Genomic DNA, 22,114 nt, shown 5'->3' on the forward strand with positions numbered 1-22,114 from the left:
TGGGAGGCTGGATCCAAATGGCTCGAGTAGTGAAATAGCCATATAAATCAAGGGTGGTCTATTTTGCTCTCAGCCGCAGTTTGTTGGTGGCCGTTCACCCTGGTGGACAGCTCGTTGGTAGTCATACCAATATAAAACTGTGCAGTGATTGCAGCAGAGCTAGTAAATGACATGGCTGCTTTTATAGCTGGCCTGGTCCCTGATGGGGTAGTATAAACCTGTGACAAGACTAGAATAGGATGTGCTGTGTGGGTGGATTGGACAGGACTTGCCCCTGAATCTTCCACTGGGATATGATCCTTGAGGCAAGGGATTGGGATTGGGAGTGGCATAGGGATGGACTAGGATGTTGTGGAGGTTGGGTGGGCGATGCAACGCCGCTTTAGGAGGGGTGGGAAGGATGCTGGGTAGGAGGTCTCTCATTTCAGGGTGTGACGATAGGTAATCAAAGGCCTTGCAAAGGATGTGATTCAGTTGTTCCAGTCCGGGGTGGTACTGGGTGACAAAGGGGTGGCTGGTTCTTAGGGTGGTGGGAGGATTGGGGGTGTGAGGGGAAATGGCACAGGAGATTTGTTTGCGGACTTGGTCTGGGAGGTATAGTGCTGTCTGCGAACGCCTTGGTGAGACCCTCAGCATACTGGGATACTGGGCAAGGGAGTACTTGTCACTGAAAATATGCTGTCCCTGGGAGGCCAGGCTGTATGGCAGGGATATTTTGGTGTGGAGGGGATGGCATCAGTCAAAATGCAGGTACTGTTGATGGTTGGTGGGTTTATTGTGGACAGATGTGTTGTTCTAGCCATCAGAGAGGGAGAGGTCAATGTCCAGGAAGGTGGCACACTGGGTTGAGGATGCCTAGTTGAAGGAGTTGATGTTGTGAAGGACTGAAGATAGGGTTTCTTGGCCCTGAGTCCAGATCATGAAGATATCATAAATGAACCTGAACCAGACTAGGGGTTTGGCATTTTGGGAGACTAGGAAGGCCTCCTCTAGATGGGCCATAAACAAGTTGGCATAGCAGGGTGCCATGCGGGTGCCCATGGCTGTGCTGCGGATTTGTTGGTATACCTTCCTTTCAAAACAGAAGTAGTTGTGGGTTAGGATAAAGTAAGTAAGGTGTATGAGGAATGAGGCAGTGGATTTGGAGCCTGAAAGTCATTGAGAAAGGTAGTGTTAATATCTGTAAGACTGTTGGCATGAGGGATGTTGTATAGGAAGGTGGTGTTTCAACAGTGACAAGTGGGGTTCAGGAGATAAAGGGTTGAGGTTGGTGGAGAGTTGAAGAAGGAAATGTTTGGTGTATTTGATGTGGGAGGCTAGATTATGGGCATTTGGTTTTAGGTGTTGGTTAATGAGGACCAAAATTCTGTCAGAGGGAATACAATAACCAGCCACAACAGGGAGTCCAGGATTGTTGAGATTGTGGATTTTGGGGAGCATGTAGAAGGTGGGTGTGTGGGGTGTCATAGGGGTGAGGATGGAAATGAATTCATTGGAGAGGGTCTGGGAAGGGCCTAAGACTTTGAGCAGGGGTGGAGGTTGTGTTGGACTTCTCTAATCGGATTACTCTGGTAGAGTTTATAGGAGGAGGAGTCAAATAATTGGTGGAGACTTTCTGCCAGTTAATTACTGCAGTACATAACAACAGTGTTGGAACCTTTGTCTGCAGGTAGGATGATTAGGTCAGGATTTGGTTTGTGGTTGTGTATGGCTATTCTTTCTTCCAATGAAAAGTTGATGTTCTGATAAAGTGACCTTGGGAAGGTTGGTGGGGCTAAATTGTTCCTGGAAGGTGACCAGCAGCTGGTTAGGTTGGATGGGGAAGATCATGATTTGATGGTGATATGAACTGGAAGAAGCAGGGGTCAGTGTTGGAATTAGGTTGGTTTTGATTGGAGGAATTGATGGCAAACAAGTGCTTCCATTTCAGGGATCGGAGAAGAAGAGTAGGTCTTTTACAAATCAGCATGGTTAAATCTGGGTGTAGGGCTAAAGGTGAGGCCTTTTATAGGACTGAAACTTCTGTGGTGCTGAGAGTTTTGTGGAAAGATTAACAACAGTGTCAAGGAATGTTTCAGGTCTGGATTTGGTGGAGAGTTGGTAGGGAGTTTTGACAGATGTGGCAAGTTGAAAAGGTTAGCTAGGCAGGGTGTACATGCTGTGAGGGGTGGACAAGGAGAAACACTGCAGGTAGGATAGGGGTTGGATAGTGATGCCCGGAGGTGGTAGTAGGATGTCAGCAGATTGGATAATTTATGGAGGTGGTGTGTGGAATGCTCCTCCAGGTGCTGAAGAGCAAGGGATTCAATTTCAGGGATGTGATGTATGGAGTAGGGATTGCATAGTAGTAGTATCTTGTGGTGGGAGCAGAGGTGCTTCTGGGGATGCCTGCACCATGTGAGATGTGTTTTTGCAGTTCCAGCTTTCTGGTGACCAGGGATTGGCAGACTGGAAAGGTGTAGGTCATGGTGAAAGGAAGGGTGGGATCCAGAGAAAGGAATCTTTATGGTTAGGCCATTTGGGGGGATTCCATGGTTAGGCAGCATTTGAGAAATAGGATGTGGGACTGGGTGTTTGCCAGGGAAAGGGACACTTTTCCGAACTGGTACAGGAAGGTGGAGCAGGGATCCACTGTGGCAGCAATGGTATTAAGGAAGTGGGAATGCAGAAATGGGCAAAATAGGTCTTGATGGTTATGAGATAAGGTGAGAGGGAAAAGACACACAAAAAATACGTAAAGACACACAAAAACATGCACAGATATGCAAAAATATGTAAGATATGTAAAAATATGGAGAAATACATAAAAATATGTAAAAATGAGTGAAACCGTGTATTGTCGTGGAAATTTTTACGTGGCCAGGTGTGAAGAATGATTGCCGTGTGTTGATTTGCACCTGTGTGTCATGTCAGTGAAGCGAAGTTGACAGGCGTAAGCACCCTCTAGTCAAATTTGGTATCCCAAGAGGTCATTTCCGTCACCTGTACCTAGACCTCATTGGGCTGTTAGTTGCATCTGATCGTTTCAGATATGTTTTGTCCATCATTGTCTTTGTTACCTGGAGGGTGGAAGCAATCCCTCTTGTGCTCATTATGGCAGATTCTGTAGCACAAGCACTGCTATCTTCCTCGACAGCTAGATTTGGGTGCCCTACATCCATGACCACCGATCGGGGTAATGAAGTTCAGATCACTGTTACTTCAGAAACTCTGCATGCTCTGTGGTGTGGATAAATTTTGCACTACTGTGTACAACACTCAGAACGACGGGCTTGTTGAGCATTGACACAGGACTCTCAAAACGGCCCACAGGTGCCATAATGGTGAGGGATTTGATGCCCTTTCCTGTGTCATGTTAGGAATCCATACAGCTTATAAGGCAGACTGTCAGGCATCACTTGCTGAGGTCCTGTATCAAAAGACATTAGTCCTCCCATCTGAGTTTGCTGGTGATGCTGCAAGTTTCAACCTATCTGATCTCATCACTCTTGTTGAGTGTGTCCGGTCACACATAGTTGCTATCTGTATGCCTCTTCTGTGACCTCACACCTGTCCCCCAGTTTTCTTGCATCTGGCCCTGGACTCGTGCAAGTTTATTATGTCAAATCGCCACTACAGCGGCCTTACTCTGGCCCATATTCGGTATTGGCATTCATGGCTAATACTACGGACATCTTCATCAGTGACCAGCAGCAGACAGTTTCACTTCAGTAGGTTAAACCAGCTTGGATGATTCAGGAATCTGTCCCACACCTCTTGAGTAGAGTTCTCCACCATCACGCAATGGCCCTGAACCCACACATTCCACCTCTCTGCGTGTGCACCAACCATATCTCGTGTGCTGAGCTTATGCTGTCAGCTGCTCAGTGGTTGTGTGCGATGATCCCCCTCCCTTGCCCCACTCAGGATCTGTGTGTGACAGTCTGGTGCCTCAGGTTCAACCACACATTGCGTGTGACATAACATCATCACATGTGCTGTCACCTGCTGTTCCCCGTGTGTGTTCTAGTGTTTTTCTCAAGCTACAATATCCCCCTGCACCCCATTCTCCAACAGTGACCCCCATCAATGATATTTGCTTTTCTATACACACTTCTGGGTGCCCACACAACGTGCTTTCCTTGCAGCTCCAAGATGGATCAATCTTTGTCCTCCATGTGAGGGACACTTTACTTGAAGATGTGAGGGACACTTTACATGAAGCCACACCCAGTTCACATGTAACTATCCTGTGCACAGTCCCCGTTCCAGATGGGATGGATGCAGGTGGAATAACAGCAACACTCGGCACCAATGGGATGCTCAAGATATGCGTCCCCCTCTTTGCCGCTACTCCACCACCTCCACCTCCCATGCCTGTCCACTTCACATACGCTGGTCAACTGGTCTGTCCTTCTTAGGGTGGATGGTAGCCTATACATTCTCTAGTCCACCGTCGATGAACCTCCCCAACTCCGCAAGAAACAGTCCATCCATGCCTTCCATTTGGACCAGCCCTGACATGGGTGATCATGCTTCCTTGCATGATCAGCCAACACCCATCAAGTGGCCTACAACATCCCTGTCTTTCACAATGCCCATTTTCTCTCCCCAGTGCTCTGCACTCCTGGGGAGGGGGGGGGGGGGGGTCCTAGTGGCGATCATCAATTGCCAATGACTCTGGAATGAGGAGTGCTCTATCTTCTGATTCAGTGAGCTTCAGAAACTGTTTGACTTTTGTTATTTTTGAATGCTGTGTGATTTTCCATGTGATCAAGCATGAATAAAACGTGTTCGGCTGTAAAATGTTGGTTATTTCTATCCATGGAATTTGACAGCATCGATAGAAAACCAGCAAGTTCAGTCTTTGCTCATTGGTATTTGTACAGTAAAATAGTGTGAAAGACTGATAAAAAATACTGGTTGTAGCTATTTTATTACTTAATCATTTTAATGTTTGGTAAGGAAGCTACTAGTAAGTCTAGTGCATGATCTGCAAAGTCTTTGATCACCAGAAATTAATTTCATTAATTTATCCACTGATCATGGTTTAGACACCATCATGAGCGTGAAAACTGTGGTTTGTAGAATGAATCAGCTGTTTTTATGGACTACAGCATCAATTATCATTCATTATAGTCAGCTTTTATTATTTATCAAGGGCAGTAATTATACTCCATATAAACTTTAAATACTGCAAAAAGTGTCTTATATAATTATCAATAAATCATTTTAGATATTACTATTTTATTAGTTACATTCTTCACCTGATCTTCATCCATCCCTACATATTCTTTTTTTATCTTTTTAGTATATTGGTATCTGTTAAAATGTTATAATTATGTATTGCATTAGTGGCTGCTTATTTGGGCATTGTTTCTCACCGTGACAACTGAAATTTGAAAATCCAGAGTTCAGATATTCAGATAATGACAGGAGTTGCTACTAAAATAAACCTTGAGCTTAGTTTTAATTTCCGGAATTTATGTATTTCCCGTTTTTAGCAACTTGTCAAAAAGTTTTGCAGAAAAGTAGTAACTTCCATTTTTATGTTAAAAATGTATGCAGAATAGTACATGGTTGTTCTTATGCACTTTGACACCATTATTAATCCTGAATAACATTAAAGGGTAAATTTATTAGGCTGTAAGAATAAAAATTAAAAATCCTTTGAAACTCTTTTGAAAGCATCTTTTACAGTGCATTTGTTTCAAATTAGATTACTAATGCTTGATACCTCCTTTAGCTATCTCTCAGTTCATACTAGGGAAGTGATTCTCATTTCTGTTACACTTTTCGTTTGTTTCCTGTATAACATACTAGATGATTTTTGTATCAGTATTTAGTCTCCAATTACCTTTTTGTGCTTAGTGCATGGCTCCCCTTGGATTGTGACAGAGTTTAAAGTATTACATTGCAGGGTTCAACAACAATATGGAAAGGACAGATTGCTACTCACCACATAGAGGAGACATTGAATAACAGACAGGTGCAGTGAAAAAGAATGCTACAAATATTCAACTATTGGAATAAGTAGAAAAGTTACACACCTTCACACAAGTACAACTCATTTTGAGTGGGATTGTGAGATGAGCAGCAATCTAGCTGGGGTGGGATTACAGAAGATGTGTGGGGCAGGGAGGGCGAGGCATAGCAGAGGTGCAGCATTGGAAGACTGTGCTATTGGGGGTAGGACGGGGGGGGGGGGGGGGGGGGGAGAAAGGAGAGAAGGAAAAAAACTATGTAAATGCAAGATGTGTGTGGTGCTGGAATAGGAGCAGGGAAGGGATAGGGAGGACAGGGGCTAGCGAAGGTTGAGTCCCAGCATTTTACTGCATAGCCCTGTGTAGTTCGACAGTTAGGAGATGGGGTACTGCTGGAAACAGAGCTGTGAGGACAGGTCTTAAGTCATGTTTGGATAGCTCAGTCAGTAGAACACTTGCCCAGAGGAGGCAAAGGTCCCAGGCTCATGTCCTGGTCCGGCACACAGTTCTAATCTGCCACGAAGTTTCAAATCGGTGCACACTCCATTGCATAGTGAAAGTTAATTCTGGAAAGAAACGGTTTGTCTACTTATACTGGGCTACTGCAATACTTGATGAATATATGATTTGCTTCTAAGATAGATATAGAACCATATTTGTCAAAAGTTATGCCACATACTCAACAAATTTGAAGCACTGATAAGAAAATGGATGATGTTTTGAAAGTAGTGATCATGCTAGGTTGACTTGCATCAGATTTTCAGCCCTCTGTTACGTTGTTGTTGTTGTTGTTGTGGTCTTCTGTCCAGAGACTGGTTTGATGCACCTCTTCATGCTATTCTATCCTGTGCAAGCTTCTTCAGCTTCCAGTACCTACTGCAACCTACAGTCCTTCTGAATCTGCTTAGTGTATTCATCTCTTGGCCTCCCTCTACGATTTTTACCCTCCACACTGCACTCCAATGCTAAATTTGTGATCCCTTGATGCTTCAGAATATGTCCTACCAACCGGTCCCTTCTTCTTGTCAAGTTGTGCCACAAACTCCTCTTCTCCCCAATTCTATTCAGTACCTCCTCATTAGTTATGTGATCTACCCATCTAATCTTCAGCATTCTTCTGTAGCACAACATTTTGAAAGCTTCTATTTCTTCTTGTCTACATTTATCGTCTACATTTCACTTCCATACATGGCTGCACTCCATACATATACTTTCAGAAATGACTTCCTGACACTTAAATCTAAACTCGATGTTAACAAATTTATCTTCTTCAGAAACACTTTCCTTGCCGTTGCCAGTCTACATTTTATATCCTCTCTGTTTCAACCATGATCAGTTATTTTGCTCCCCAAATAGCAAAACTCATCTACTACTTTAAGCGTCTCATTTCCTAATCTAATTCCCTCAGCATCACTTGATTTAATTCAATTACCTTCCATGAACCATGGACCTTGCCGTTGGTGGGGAGGCTTGCGTGCCTCAGCGATACAGATGGCCGTACCGTAGGTGCAACCACAACGGAGGGGTATCTGTTGAGAGGCCAGACAAACATGTGGTTCCTGAAGAGAGGCAGCAGCCTTTTCAGTAGTTGCAGGGGCAACAGTCTGGATGATTGACTGATCTGGCCTTGTAACATTAACCAAAACGGCCTTGCTGTTCTGGTACTGCGAACGGCTGAAAGCAAGGGGAACTACAGCTGTAATTTTTCCCGAGGACATGCAGCTTTACTGTATGATTAAATGATGATGGCGTCCTCTTGGGTAAAATATTCCGGAGGTAAAATAGTCCCCCATTCGGATCTCCGGGCGGGGACTACTCAAGGGGACGTCATTATCAGGAGAAAGAAAACTGGCGTTCTACGGATCGGAGCGTGGAATGTCAGATCCCTTAATCGGGCAGGTAGGTTAGAAAATTTAAAAAGGGAAATGGATAGGTTAAAGTAAGATATAGTGGGAATTAGTGAAGTTCGGTAGCAGGAGGAACAAGACTTTTGGTCAGGTGATTACAGGGTTATAAATACAAAATCAAATAGGGGTAATGCAGGAGTAGGTTTAATAATGAATAAGAAAATAGGAGTGCGGGTTAGCTACTACAAACAGCATAGTGAACGCATTATTGTGGCCAAGATAGACACAAAACCCATGCCTACTACAGTAGTACAAGTTTATATGCCAACTAGCTCTGCAGATGATGAAGAAATTGATGAAATGTATGACGAGATAAAAGAAATTATTCAGGTAGTGAAGGGAGACAAAAATTTAATAGTCATGGATGACTGGAATTCGTCAGTAGGAAAAGGGAGAGAAGGAAACATAGTAGGTGAATATGGATTGGGGGGAAGAAATGAAAGAGGAAGCCGCCTTGTAGAATTTTGCACAGAGCATAACTTAATCATAGCTAACACTTGGTTCAAGAATCATAAAAGAAGGTTGTATACCTGGAAGAATCCTGGAGATACTAAAAGGTATCAGAAAGATTATATAATGGTAAGACAGAGATTTAGGAACCAGGTTTTAAATTGTAAGACATTTCCAGGGGCAGATGTGGATTCTGACCACAATCTATTGGTTATGAACTACAGATTGAAACTGAAGAAACTGCAAAAAGGTGGGAATTTAAGGAGATGGGACCTGGATAAACTGAAAGAACCAGAGGTTGTACAGAGTTTCAGGGAGGGCATAACGGAACAATTGACAGGAATGGGGCAAAGAAATACAGTAGAAGAAGAATGGGTAGCTCTGAGGGATGAAGTAGTGAAGGCAGCAGAGGATCAAGTAGGTAAAAAGACGAGGGCTAATAGAAATCCTTGGGTAACAGAAGAAAAATTGAATTTAATTGATGAAAGGAGAAAATATAAAAATGCGGTAAATGAAGCAGGCAAAAAGGAATACAAACGTCTCAAAAATGAGATCGACAGGAAGTGCAAAATGGCTAAGCAGGCATGGCTAGAGGACAAATGTAAGGATGTAGAGGCTTGTCTCACTAGGGGTAAGATAGATACTGCCTACAGGAAAATTAAAGAGACCTTTGGAGAGAAGAGAACCACTTGTATGAATATCAAGAGCTCAGATGGTAACCCAGTTCTAAACAAAGAAGGGAAGGCAGAAAGGTGGAAGGAGTATATAGAGGGTTTATACAAGGGCGATGTACTTGAGGACAATATTATGGAAATGGAAGAGGATGTAGATGAAGATGAAATGGGAGATAAGATACTGCATGAAGAGTTTGACAGAGCACTGAAAGACCTGAGTCGAAACAAGGCCCCGGGAGTAGACAACATTCCATTAGAACTACTGATGGCCTTGGGAGAGCCAGTCATGACAAAACTCTACCATCTGGTGAGCAAGATGTATGAGACAGGTGAAATACCCACAGACTTCAAGAAGAATATAATAATTCCAATCCCAAAGAAAGCAGGTGTTGACAGATGTGAAAATTACCGAACTGTCAGTTTAATAAGTCACAGCTGCAAAATACTAACGCGAATTCTTTACAGACGAATGGAAAAACTAGTAGAAGTGGACCTCGAGGAAGATCAGTTTGGATTCCGTAGAAATGTTGGAACACGTGAGGCAATACTAACCTTACGACTTATCTTAGAAGAAAGATTAAGAAAAGGCAAACCTACGTTTCTAGCCTTTGTAGACTTAGAGAAAGCTTTTAACAACGTTAACTGGAATACTCTCTTTCAAATTCTGAAGGTGGCAGGGGTAAAATACAGGGAGCGAAAGGCTATTTGCAATTTTTACAGAAGGCAGATGGCAGTTATAAGAGTCGAGGGACATGAAAGGGAAGCAGTGGTTGGGAAGAGAGTGAGACAGGGTTGTAGCCTCTCCCCGATGTCATTCAATCTGTATATTGAGCAAGCAGTAAAGGAAACAAAAGAAAAATTTGGAGTAGGTATTAAAATTCATGGAGAAGAAGTAAAAACTTTGAGGTTCACTGATGACATTGTAATTCTGTCAGAGACAGCAAAGGACTTGGAAGAGCAGTTGAACGGAATGGACAGTGTCTTGAAAGGAGGATATAAGATGAACATCAACTAAAGCAAAACAAGGATAATGGAATGTAGTCAAATTAAATCGGGTGATGCTGAGGGAATTAGATTAGGAAATGAGACACTTAAAGTAGTAAAGGAGTTTTGCTATTTAGGGAGTAAAATAACTGATGATGGTCGAAGTAGAGAGGATATAAAATGTAGACTGGCAATGGCAAGGAAAGCGTTTCTGAAGAAGAGAAATTTGTTAACATCGAGTATAGATTTAAGTGTCAGGAAGTCGTTTCTGAAAGTATTTGTATGGAGTGTAGCCATGTATGGAAGTGAAACATGGACGATAACCAGTTTGGACAAGAAGAGAATAGAAGCTTTCGAAATGTGGTGCTACAGAAGAATGCTGAAGATAAGGTGGGTAGATCACGTAACTAATGAGGAGGTATTGAATGGGATTGGGGAGAAGAGAAGTTTGTGGCACAACTTGACTAGAAGAAGGGATCGGTTGGTAGGACATGTTTTGAGGCATCAAGGGATCACAAATTTAGCATTGGAGGGCAGCGTGGAGGGTAAAAATCGTAGAGGGAGACCAAGAGATCAATACACTAAGCAGATTCAGAAGGATGTAGGTTGCAGTAAGTACTGGGAGATGAAGAAGCTTGCACAGGATAGAGTAGCATGGAGAGCTGCATCAAACCAGTCTCAGGACTGAAGACCACAACAACAAACAACATTCCATTATCCTCATTTTGCTTTTTGTTGGTGTTTATCTTATATCCTCCTTTCAAGACACTGTCCATTCAGTTCAGCTGCTCTTCCAGGTCCTTTGCTGTCTCTGACAGAATTACAATGTCATTGGTGAACCTCAAAGTTTTTATTTCTTCTCCATGGATTTTATTTCTTACTCTGAATTTTTCTTTTGTTTCCTTCACTGCTCGCTCAATATACAGATTGAATAACATCAGGGATAGGCTACAACCCTGTCTCACTCCCTTCCCAACCACTGCTTCCCTTTCATGCACCTCGACTCTTACAACTGGTATCTGGTTTCTGTGCAAATTGTAAATAGCCTTTTGCTCCCTATATTTTACCCCTGCCACCTTCAGAATTTGAAAGAGAGTATTCCAGTCAACATTGTCAAAAGCTTTCTCTAAGTCTACAAATGCTGGTTTGCCTTTCCTTAATTTATCTTCTAAGATAAGTCGTGGGTTCAGTATTGCCTCATGTGTTCCAACATTTCTATGGAATCTTCTATTACATCAATTGGGAATTCAAGTGTCATTATCACTAACGATTTAGTAAGTCAGCAGTTAATTCAGGAATCCATTAAACATGTGTTTGCTTCAACAAATGAGACTGCAGACTTGGCACTGGCAGCTAGTAAGTGGAACAGAATACACCAAAACTTGAAATACCACTATAATGCACAAAATTTCAAGTCAGTTAAATTCACTGAATCTCAGATAATTTGTGAATGAGTGTAAATCTAAGAAGAAACCAAATAAATCTTTGAATTATGCAAATATAATTAAAACTGAAAACAAAAATGCTTTCATGGTGCTTACTGCATCTTTTTGTCCTGGCAATTCCTAGTGTGTAAAGTCCAATTGGTAGTCACATCAAATCAAATTTTTATTGCTACATTACATGCCTCATACAATCAAAGATTGTGTCATAGATGGCTTGTCAATTTTAAGACTAACCTGCAGAGTAATAAACTAGTCTAAGGTGACAATACATATGTATTACTTTACATGGTTATTATTTTGTTTTAAATCTATGGGTATAGTATATATGGTGTTACTGTTTGGAGAGATACTATATTACATGATCATCATTCAAGAAATCTGCTATATTATAGAATCATTTACCTTTAAAATATTTTTCCAGGTCTCCTTCAGTATTTTTTAGAACTGGGTCACTTTTCCCCCTACAGATTTTATTTACCATTTTCATGCCCATGTAGTGTGGAGTTTTTTCATATAGTTTGAATCTGTAGGTAGGTAGGTAGCATGTAATGTGCCTTACATGTAGTCTCAAACTGATGCAGGAAGCATTTTCCTCAAGAAGTTGTGGGTTTCTCTTTGTGAAAATGAGAATGTCATATATGCTTGGAATGGACATTAGATCTAGTTTTTGCAGTGTTGATTCTTTTTAGCTCCCACCATTGCTTGAATGATTTTTGTAAAGGCTCTGAGCAGATAAGTATTCTCAGACCCCCAGAAAATTATGCTACACTTAACTACTGAAACAAAATATGCATAATATACAGTTTTTAACCACTAAATCATTGTTACCAGAAAAGACATTCATGACATACACAAGACTGTTCACTCCACAATTTATATATTTATTAACATGCCAAGAAATTTGAGACAGCTAGCAGTGTCAAGTGTTTTGTCCTTGTAACTAATTTAACATATACATTGTGCTGATTGTTTCGTGGAAAAATGAACAGTTTCTGTTTTTGCAAAGTATCTGACTCAACGTGACATGACATACCTTTAATGTAATACAAAAATAGTAATGGCCCTAATATTGAGCCATGTGGGACACCTGATTGTGTTTGTTTCCAGCCAGAGAGGAATTTCTTACCATTGTTATTAACAAGTACTCTTTGTTTTCTGTTTGCCAAGTGTGATGACATCCAGCAAAGAGATTTTCCTTGAAAACCATAGCTAGTCAGTTTTTGAGGCAGCTGGCCATGGTTTACAGTGTGAAGGCTTTGGTAAAATGCCTGATACATTCTTTCTGTTATTGAGAGAACTGCTAACTTTTGTGACCAGTTCATTTATTGCATGGGTTGTGCTGCAACCTTTCCTGAAACCATACTGATGCTTAAAATAATAATATGGGATAAACTATAATTTTCTATCTGGTCACATCCAGTATACAATGCATGATGAATAAAAGAGACTTGCTTATCATTTCAAATTGCTCACAGTTACAAAATCAACAGTGGTAGACAGTACTGTTCTAGAGATGGCTGCAAAGACAATTGGCATCTTAACTCTTTAGTAATCACATGCTATTGCAATATGAAAATACACAAGTCAGGTAATTTGACCCAAAACTAAAACATAGAAAAACAAAATTCTCCATCATTTAATTATTTAAAATATAGTCTTTATTCCCTCTTAGAATGCTAATAACAATTTCAAACAGTGGAAAATCCAGAACAGAATAATGACAATGTTATGAAAAGGATAGATTGCTAATCATCAGATAGTGTAGATGTCTAGTCACAGACAGGCACAGCAAAACGACTGCTAGACAAGTAAGCTTTTGGCCAAAAGGACTTCTTCTGAAGTAGATAACACACACAGTCATGCAAATATAAGTGACACACTTGACCACTGTCTCTGGTCACTGAGACCGACTGCAAGTAACTGCAGATGATGGGAGAAGCAGTCTGGGTAGTGAGGGAAAGGAGGAAGCTGGGGGAGGAAGGGGGAGGGATAGGAGGGTAGTGGTGAGGAATGGTAAAGTGCTGCTTGTGGGAGCATGCAGGAGTATGATGGGGAGACGGTAGGGCAGCTGATGTAGTCAGGAGTTTAGTGCCCCAAGTCACATTGCCATGCCCCCGAATAATCATCTGTTAACTTTCCACAATTTCTTAACATCGAACCTTGCCTCACTATCTTTCCCCAAATCCCTCAATATGCAAGCTAACCTTGCTTATACAGGAAGAACCACAATCCACCATCTAAAAACTTAGGCCAACCTTGAAATCCTACCTGCTAACAAAGGCTCCACCACCATGGCTTTGAACAGTGGGGATTACTTGACAGAGGGACTTCAAATCCAATGGGATCACAAGACTCTCCTCAGTCCTTAATCCCATACCAGAACCTCTCTCCCTGAGTCTCTTGCCTCTCGCCCCTCGCCCCTGCCACTCCTTGCTCTCCTACCTTCTACATAAACCCAACCACCCAGGACACCCAATTATGGCCAGTTACTGTGCCCCCACTGAGAGAATCTCTGCTCTTGTAGACCAACGCCTTCAGCCTATTACTTGCAACCTGCCTTACTATATTAAAGACACCAATCATTTCCTCCATCAACTCTCCACGGTTCCTGTTGCTTTACCACATGGTGCCTAGCTCATCACTATTGATGCCACCTCCCTTTACTCTAACATCCCTAATGCCTGTGGCATTACTGCTATTGAACACTACCTTTCCCATTGCCTGACAGTTTCCAAACCTACAATCTCCTTCCTGGTCACCATGACCAACTACATCCTCATCCATGATTACTTCACCTCTGAAGGTATCACATACAAACAAATCCATGCTACGGCTTTGGACACCAGCCTGGCACAATCCTATACCAACCTAATCATCGGACTCCAGAAGAATCCTTCCTAACCATCCAGAATCCCAAACCCCTCAACTGGTTCAGATTCATTGATGACATCTTCATGTTAGGGTGATGATACCCTAACCACATTTCTCCAGAATCTCAAGACCTTCTCACCCATTCACTTCACGTGGTCCTCCTCCACCCAACAAATGGCCTTCCTCGATGTTGACCTCCACCTCAAAGATGGCTATATCAGTACCTCTGTCCATATCAGGTCTACCAACTATCAACAATACCTTCACTTCGACAGGTGCTACCCGTTCCATACCAAAAAGGCCCTTCCATACATCCTAGCTACCTGTGGCCATCAAAAATGTAGCGACAAGCAGTCCATCTCAAAATATACCAAGGGTCTCATTGAATCTTTCACAGACCAAAATAACCTCCCGACGTTATAAGGAAACATATCTCCTTTGCCTTATCTCTCCAGTCACCCACCAACTCCCAAAGTCCCACTGCCTGGCCACAGAGGGTGATTCCACTTGAGACTCAGTATCACCCAGGACTGGAGCAACTAAATCACATTCTCGACACCTGCTCCCTACCCCTTGCCTCGTGGCTCACTTCCTGTAACAGACCTAGAAGTAACACCTGTCCCATATATCCTTCCACTACCACCTACTCCAGTCCGGTCACAAGCATCACCTTTCCCCTCAAAGGCAGGCTACCTGTGAAAGCGGTCATGCACTCTACAAGCTAAGCTGCAACCACTGTGCTGTATTCTATGTGGGAATAACAAGCAACAAGCTCCAGGAGTGTTAGCTCCAGCAGTGTTAGTTCTGCAAGGTTTGCAGAAGAGCTTCTGTGAAGTTTGGACAGTAGGAGACGAGGTACTGGCAGAATTGAAGCTGTGAGGATGGGTTGTTAGTCGTTCTTGGGTAGCTCAGACAGTAGAGCACATGCCCATGAAAGGTAAAGTTCCCGAGTTCGAGTCTCGGTCTGACACACAGTTTTGATCTGCCAGGAAGTTTCATATCAGTGCACACTCTGCTGCAGAGTGAATATCTCATTCTGGAAACAACCCCGAGGCTGTGACTAAGTCATGTCTCCACAGTATCCTTTCTTCCAGGAGTGCTAGTTCTGCAAGGTTCTCAGAAGAGCTACTGTGAAGTTTGGAAGGTATGAGATGAGGTACTGGCAGAATTGAAGCTGTGAGAGTGGGCCATGATTCATGCTTGGGTAGCTCAGACAGTAGAGCACTTGCCCGCAAAAGGCAAAGGTCCCTAGTTTGAGTCTCGGGATGGCTCACAGTTTTAATCTGCCAGGAAGTTTCAACCAACAAGCTGTCTGTCTGCATCAATGGCTACTGACAAACTGTGGTCAAGAGACAGCTGGACCACACAGTTGCTGAACATGCTGGCGAACACAACATTTTTCACTTCAACGACTGCTTCACAGCCTGTGCCATCTGGATTCTCCCTTCCAACTTTTCTGAGTTGCACAGATGGGAGCTCTCCCTGCAATATATCCTACATTCCCGTAACCCCCATGGCCTCAACCTTCATTAGTCACTGTCTTTCACCCACATATCCTCTTCCGTGTTCTCACCCCGGCAATACACAACCTTCTATTCCACCAATGCAACCACAGTCTTTTTACTTCTCTCCTGTTCCAATCCCTCCCCCCCCCCCTCCTCCCAGTCTAACCTTCTGATTGCACCAGCTGCCCTACCCTCTCCCTACCACATTCCTGTATACTCTTACAAGCAGCACTTTACTGCCCCTCACCCCTTCTCGCCCCATTCTCCTCTTTACCCCGACCATCCAGATTGCTTCTCCCATCATGCACAGTTGCTTGCAGACTGGTCACAGCAGTCAGAGACAGTGGTCATCTGTGTGTCAGTTGTGTTTACATGAATGTCTGTATTGTCTACTTCAGAAGAAAGCCTTTTGGTGAAAGCTTACTGGTTTAGCAGTCTTCTTGCTGTGCCTGTCTGCAACTTAAGATCTCCACAATGTGGTGAGTAGAAATTGCCCATTTCATAATATTGTAATTAATAATGGTTTCAGATACATTTTGATCATCTGTTATTTCCAAATAACTATTTTTTGAACATGAAGAACCAGTATTCTTTTGAGATAGAGGCATAATATTTTACATGTTACATGGTATACAATGTTCTCTTGGGTGTCAGCTTTATAGGATGTGCAGAACACAGTAGTGTGATTTTTACAAACATGTTTGGGACAAATCATATGTACTGTGGTATGGTTGCTGTCATTCATGCTTGGACACATGTGTTACATTCTTCTCTTGCTGAGCAGTGATAGCTGGGCTTGTTCTCTATACTCTTGCATGCTGGAACCAGTTCATCTTTCTGCTAGATAAAGCTTTATTTTATGTTGTAGATTTTGAAAAGTATATAAGAACTGTTCATCCTTTGGACAGTACAATCAGTTAGTAAGTCCTCAGCCACATTCTTCAGAAGTTCACATCTTATCATTTTATTACCAGAGCTCAATTTGTGGAGGATGTATGAATTCACAGCAGACGCGCTTACTCTCATACTTCTGCCAACACTACTACACAACTGATCACAAATGTCTACTACTCCTGTTGTACAGACTTCTGCCTGAGAGCCTGTATCTTCACTGATCTTTCCATCATTATGCACTGTGGAGATGAGTGCAATATATATCTGTTTGGTTGGAACACATGGCACCATTGTTACATCTTGTGTAAAACCAAACCGGCTTGAAGTTACAGTTCTTTGTTCTTTGGGCAAAAATTGTGGGGGGATAATTGATTGGTTCTTTTGTAATGTTCCTACTAATGTCAGCCTTTTATCCAACGGAACTGTTGTAGCAGTCACACTGGTGTAGCAGTTACCAGTTGTTACATTTCTGCCAGTACTTTCTACAGGGACATCAAGACATTGCATTATTTCTGGAGGCATGTTTGGTTTTTAAAAACCTTTATACCATATTTCTTTAGCCTTTTTGCCAGATATTGTCAGGAGGAACATCATCCTCGAAATGAAACTAGATGCTCATTAGTTATCACATATTCTCCAGGAGTATAAAGCATGAAATAACTATCTTGCAATTATGTGATATGTTCACACACAGCAGCTAACTTGTCAGTCATTTCCTCTCATATGTAGTGATTTTATCATTGAGGCGAATACAGTAAAATAAAAACAGGACTCTTCTATATAGCATAGTAACTGTGAATACATCAGGTCCATGTATATTCCACATGTAAGTGGACAGATAAAAAAATCTACTCACCAAGTGGCAGCAGGGGAACTCACACACAAAAGGATTTAACTTTCACAAGCTTTCAGAGCGAGTGGTCCCTTCTTCCGGTGGAGGAGTTGAAGGGAAGCAAGAGGGGTGAAGGAAAAGGACTGGAGAGATTTAGGGAAAGGGCTATAGTTTAGAAAAGGCACCCAGAAACCCAGGTCAGGGAAGACTCACCGGTTGGGATGAGAAGGAAAGACTGATTGTTGGGGACTGCAATGGATGAGATCTGAAAACCCGAGGAAGACAGGGTAATATGCAAGACAGAGATTACTACTAAAACATCATGCGCAAGTTAATAAGAGTGAAAAGCTAAGTGCATTGTATAAAATTATATAATTGGATAGATAAAAAATCTACTCACCAAGCGGTGACAGAAAAGACACATCAAAGACTGTTGTAATTGCCAAGCTTTTGGAGTCAGTGACTCCTTCTTCAGGCAGAAGGGTTGAAGGCGAAGGAAGAAGGGTGAAGGAAAAGGACTGGAGAGGTCTAGAAAAAGGGGTAGATTTTGGGAAAGTCACCCAGAACTGCGGGTCAGGGGAGACTTACCAAATGGAACAAGAAGGAAATACTAATTCTTGGAGACTGCATTGGATGATATTCAAAAACCTGAGAGCTTAAAGGTGGAAGACAGGGTAAAATGCAAGACAGAGATTACTACTGAAACATTGCACATGAGTATGTAACAGAGCTCGGATGGAGGCAGTAAAAATAGACGGGAAAGACAATGAAAGCTGTAGAAAAATAAAACAGAGTGAAGCAAAGAGTAGTTACAGTGAAGAAATGCTGAGACAGAAGAAATTAACGTAAATTAAGGCCAGATGGGTGGCAAGAACCAAGGACATGTTGTAGTGCTAGTTCCCACCTGCGGAGTTCTGAGAAACAGGTGTCTAGAGGATGAATCCAGATGGCACGTGTGGTGAAACAGGCACCGAGGTCACAAATGTCATGTTGTAAAGCATGTTCTGCAACAGGATATTGTGAGTTGCCCTCTGCCTATTACCATTCATCCTAATTGATAATTTGGTGGTAGTCATGCCAATGTAGAAGGCCAAACAGTGTTTACATAATAACTTGTATATGACGTGTCGTTTCACAGGTGGCTTTCCCTTTGATAGTATATGTTTTGCCAGTTACAGGGCTATTATAGGTGGTGGTAGGAGGGTGTATAGGGCATGTCTTGCACCGGGGACAATCACAGGGTAGGAGCCATAGGATTGGGAGATGGGTGCAGAAGGAGCATAGGGTCTGGCAAGGATATTGTGGGGATTGAGAGGGCAACAAAAAGCTATTTAGGTGTGTTGGGGGGCAAAATCTCAAGCAGAATGGATTTCATTTCAGGGCATGATTTTAGGAAGTCATGGCTTTGTCAGAGTAGGTGATTGATACATTCAAGACCAGGGTAATACTGGGTGAGAAGTGGTGTGCTCCGTTGTTTTTTGAAGGGATCAACAGTACCAGGATTGGATGTGATGGCCTGGGAAATCTGCTTTTGGACTAAGCTATTGGGATAATTATGTCCAGTGAAGGCTGAAGTGAGAGTGGTGCTGTATTGCTGTTAAGAGTCTGCATCCAAATAAATTATCTACTTTTGCCTCCAATGTTGAGGCTGTGTGGGAGAGAACGCTAGACATGGAAAGGATGGCAACTGTCAAAATGTAAGAACTGTTGTTTGTTATTGTTAGTGGGTTTGATATGGACAGAAGTGTGTAGCTGGCCTGCAGTGAGAATGAGATCAACATCAAAGAAAGTGGCATGGGATTTGAACTAGAACCATGTGAAATTTAATTGGGAGAAGGTATTTAGAGACTTCAAGAATTTTAACAGATCAGTCTCACCATGAGTTCATACTGCAAAGATGTCATCAGTGTATCTAAACCAAGCCAGGGACTGAAGACTTATGGATCCAGGAAAGCCTTCTCCAAGTGACCCATGAAAAGGTTGGCATAGGAAGGAGCTATCTTGGTTTCCATGGCTGTATCCATTATCTTTTTGTATGTCTGCCCCACGAGAGTGAAGCAATTGTTGTTAAGTATGAAGTTGATTAAGATCAGCAAGAAGGATGTCATAGGCTTGGAATCAGGTGTGCGTTGACTGAGGAAACGTTCAGCAGCTGGCAGACCATGTACATGGGAGATGTTGGTATAGAGGGAGACGGAATCAATGGTGACAAGCAAGGTGTGTATGGGAATCGCACGTGCAGAGATTAAAGACAATCCAGGAAATGGTTGGTATCTTTAGTATAGGAGAGGACTCTTTGTACTATAGGTTGCAGGTGGTGATCAGCTTAAGGCAAATATATGTTTGGTGGGTGCTATGAAGCCAGCAACTATAGGATGACCAGGATGATTGAGTTTGTGGATCTTAGGAAGAAGGTAAAAGGTGGGGGTGCAGGACTGGGTGTGGTAAGAAGTTCTGTGGCTTGAGGTGGAAGTGCTTGTGAGGGACCTGAGGTTTTTAGGAGGGACTGCAGGTCAGTTTGAATCACAGGGATGGGATCTTGGTGACAAATGCTGTATGTAGAGGGAACAGACAGCTGGTGTAGACCTTCAGTAATTGTCGATGCGATGATCCTCTATACCAACATCCCCTTATGTACATGGTCTGTCTGCTGCTGAATATTTCCTCATTCAACACCCACTTGATTCTAATCTTATGACATTCTTCGTGCTGACCTTAATGTACTTTATAATTACCAACAACTACATCACCTTTGATGGGCAGACATACAAACAGATCAGGGGTACGGCCATTGGAACCAGAGTTGGCTTCTTCCTACGCCAACCTTTTCATCGGTCACTTGGAGGGGGCTCTCCTGGAATTCATAAGTCTTCAGCCCCTGGTTTGGTTTAGATCATTGATGACATCTATACCGCATGGACTCATGGTGAGGCTGATCTTTTAAAATTCGTGGAATCTCTAAATACCTTCTCCCAATCAAATTTCACATGGTTTTAGTCCGAATCCAATGCCACTTTCCCTCGATGTTGATCTCATCCTCACCAAAGGTCAGCTACACACTTCTGTCCACATCAAACCCACTAGCAAACAACAGTTCTTACATTTTGACAGTTGCCATCCTTTCCATGTTGAGCATTCTCTCCCATTCAGCCTTAGCATTGGAGGCAAAAGTATTTATTTGGATGCAGACTCTTTCTACATCTACATCTACATCCATATTCCACTAGCCACCTTACGGTGTGTGGCAGAGGGTACCTTGAGTACCTCTATCAGTTCTCCCTTCTATTCTAGTCTTGTATTGTTTGTGGAAAGAAAGATCGTCGGTATGCCTCTGTGTGGGCTTTAATCTCTCTGATTTTATCCTCATGGTCTCTTCGCAAGTTATACTTAGGAGGGAGCAGTATACTGCTTGACTCCTCGGTGAAGGTATGTTCTTGAAACTTCAACAAAAGCCTGTACCGAGTTACTCAGCACCTCTCTTGCAGAGTCTTCCACTGGAGTTTATCTATCATCTCTGTAATGCTTTCGCGATTACTAAATGATCCTGTAATGAAGTGCGCTGCTCTCCATTGGATCTTCTCTGTCTCTTCTATCAACTCTATCTGGTACAGATCCCACACCGGTGAGCAGTATTCAAGCATTGGGCGAACAAGTATAGTGTAACCTAATTCCTTTGTTCTCAGACTGCATTTCCTTAGGATTCTTCCAATGAATCTCAGTCTGGCATCTGTTCACTTCTATTGTGTACTCCCAGATAATTTATGGAATTAAATGCTTCCAGTTGCTGACCTGCTATATTGTAGCTAAATGATAAAGGACCTTTCTTTCTATGTATTCGCAGCACATTACACTTGTCTACATTGAGATTCAATTGCCATTCCCTGCACCATGCGTCAATTCTTTGCAGATCCTCCTGCATTTCAGTACAATTTTCCATTGTTACAACCTCTCAATATACTACAGCATCATCCGCAAAAAGGCTCAGTGAACTTCTGATGTTATCCACAAGGTCATTTATATATATTGTGAATAGCAACAATCCTATGACACTCCCTTGCAGCACACCTGAAATCACTCTTACTTCGGAAGACTTCTCTCCATTGAGAATGACGTGCTGCGTTCCGTTATCTAGGAACTCTTCAATCCAATCACACAGTTGGTCTGATAGTCCATATGCTCTTACTTTGTTCATTAAACGACTGTGGGGAACTGTATCAAATGCCTTGTGGAAGTCAAGAAACACGGCATCTACCTGAGAACCCGTGTCTATGGTCCTCTGAGTCTCGTGGACGAATAGCGCGAGCTTTTTCAAAACCCATGCTGATTGCTAAAGAGTAGATTTCTAGTCTCCAGAAAAGTCATTATACTCGAACATAATACGTGTTCCAAAATTCTACAACTGATCGACATTAGACATATAGGTCTATAGTTCTGCACATCTGGTCAATGTCCCTTCTTGAAAACGGGGATGACCTGTGCCCTTTTCCTATCTTTTGGAATGCTATGCTCTTCTAGAGACCTACGGTACACCGCTGCAAGAAAGGAGGCAAGTTCCTTTGCGTACTCTGTGTAAAATCAAACTGGTATTC

General features: G+C 42.5%; 1 protein-coding gene across 3 annotated transcripts in view; it reads left to right on the forward strand.

The window, feature by feature from the left end:
* LOC126194637 (protein arginine N-methyltransferase 9-like) overlaps positions 1-22,114 on the forward strand; it is a 124,401-nt gene that overhangs the window by 36,328 nt on the left and 65,959 nt on the right. The window lies entirely within an intron of this gene.

The sequence above is a fragment of the Schistocerca nitens genome, chromosome 7, assembly GCF_023898315.1.
Source record: "Schistocerca nitens isolate TAMUIC-IGC-003100 chromosome 7, iqSchNite1.1, whole genome shotgun sequence".
NCBI lineage: Eukaryota > Metazoa > Arthropoda > Insecta > Orthoptera > Acrididae > Schistocerca > Schistocerca nitens.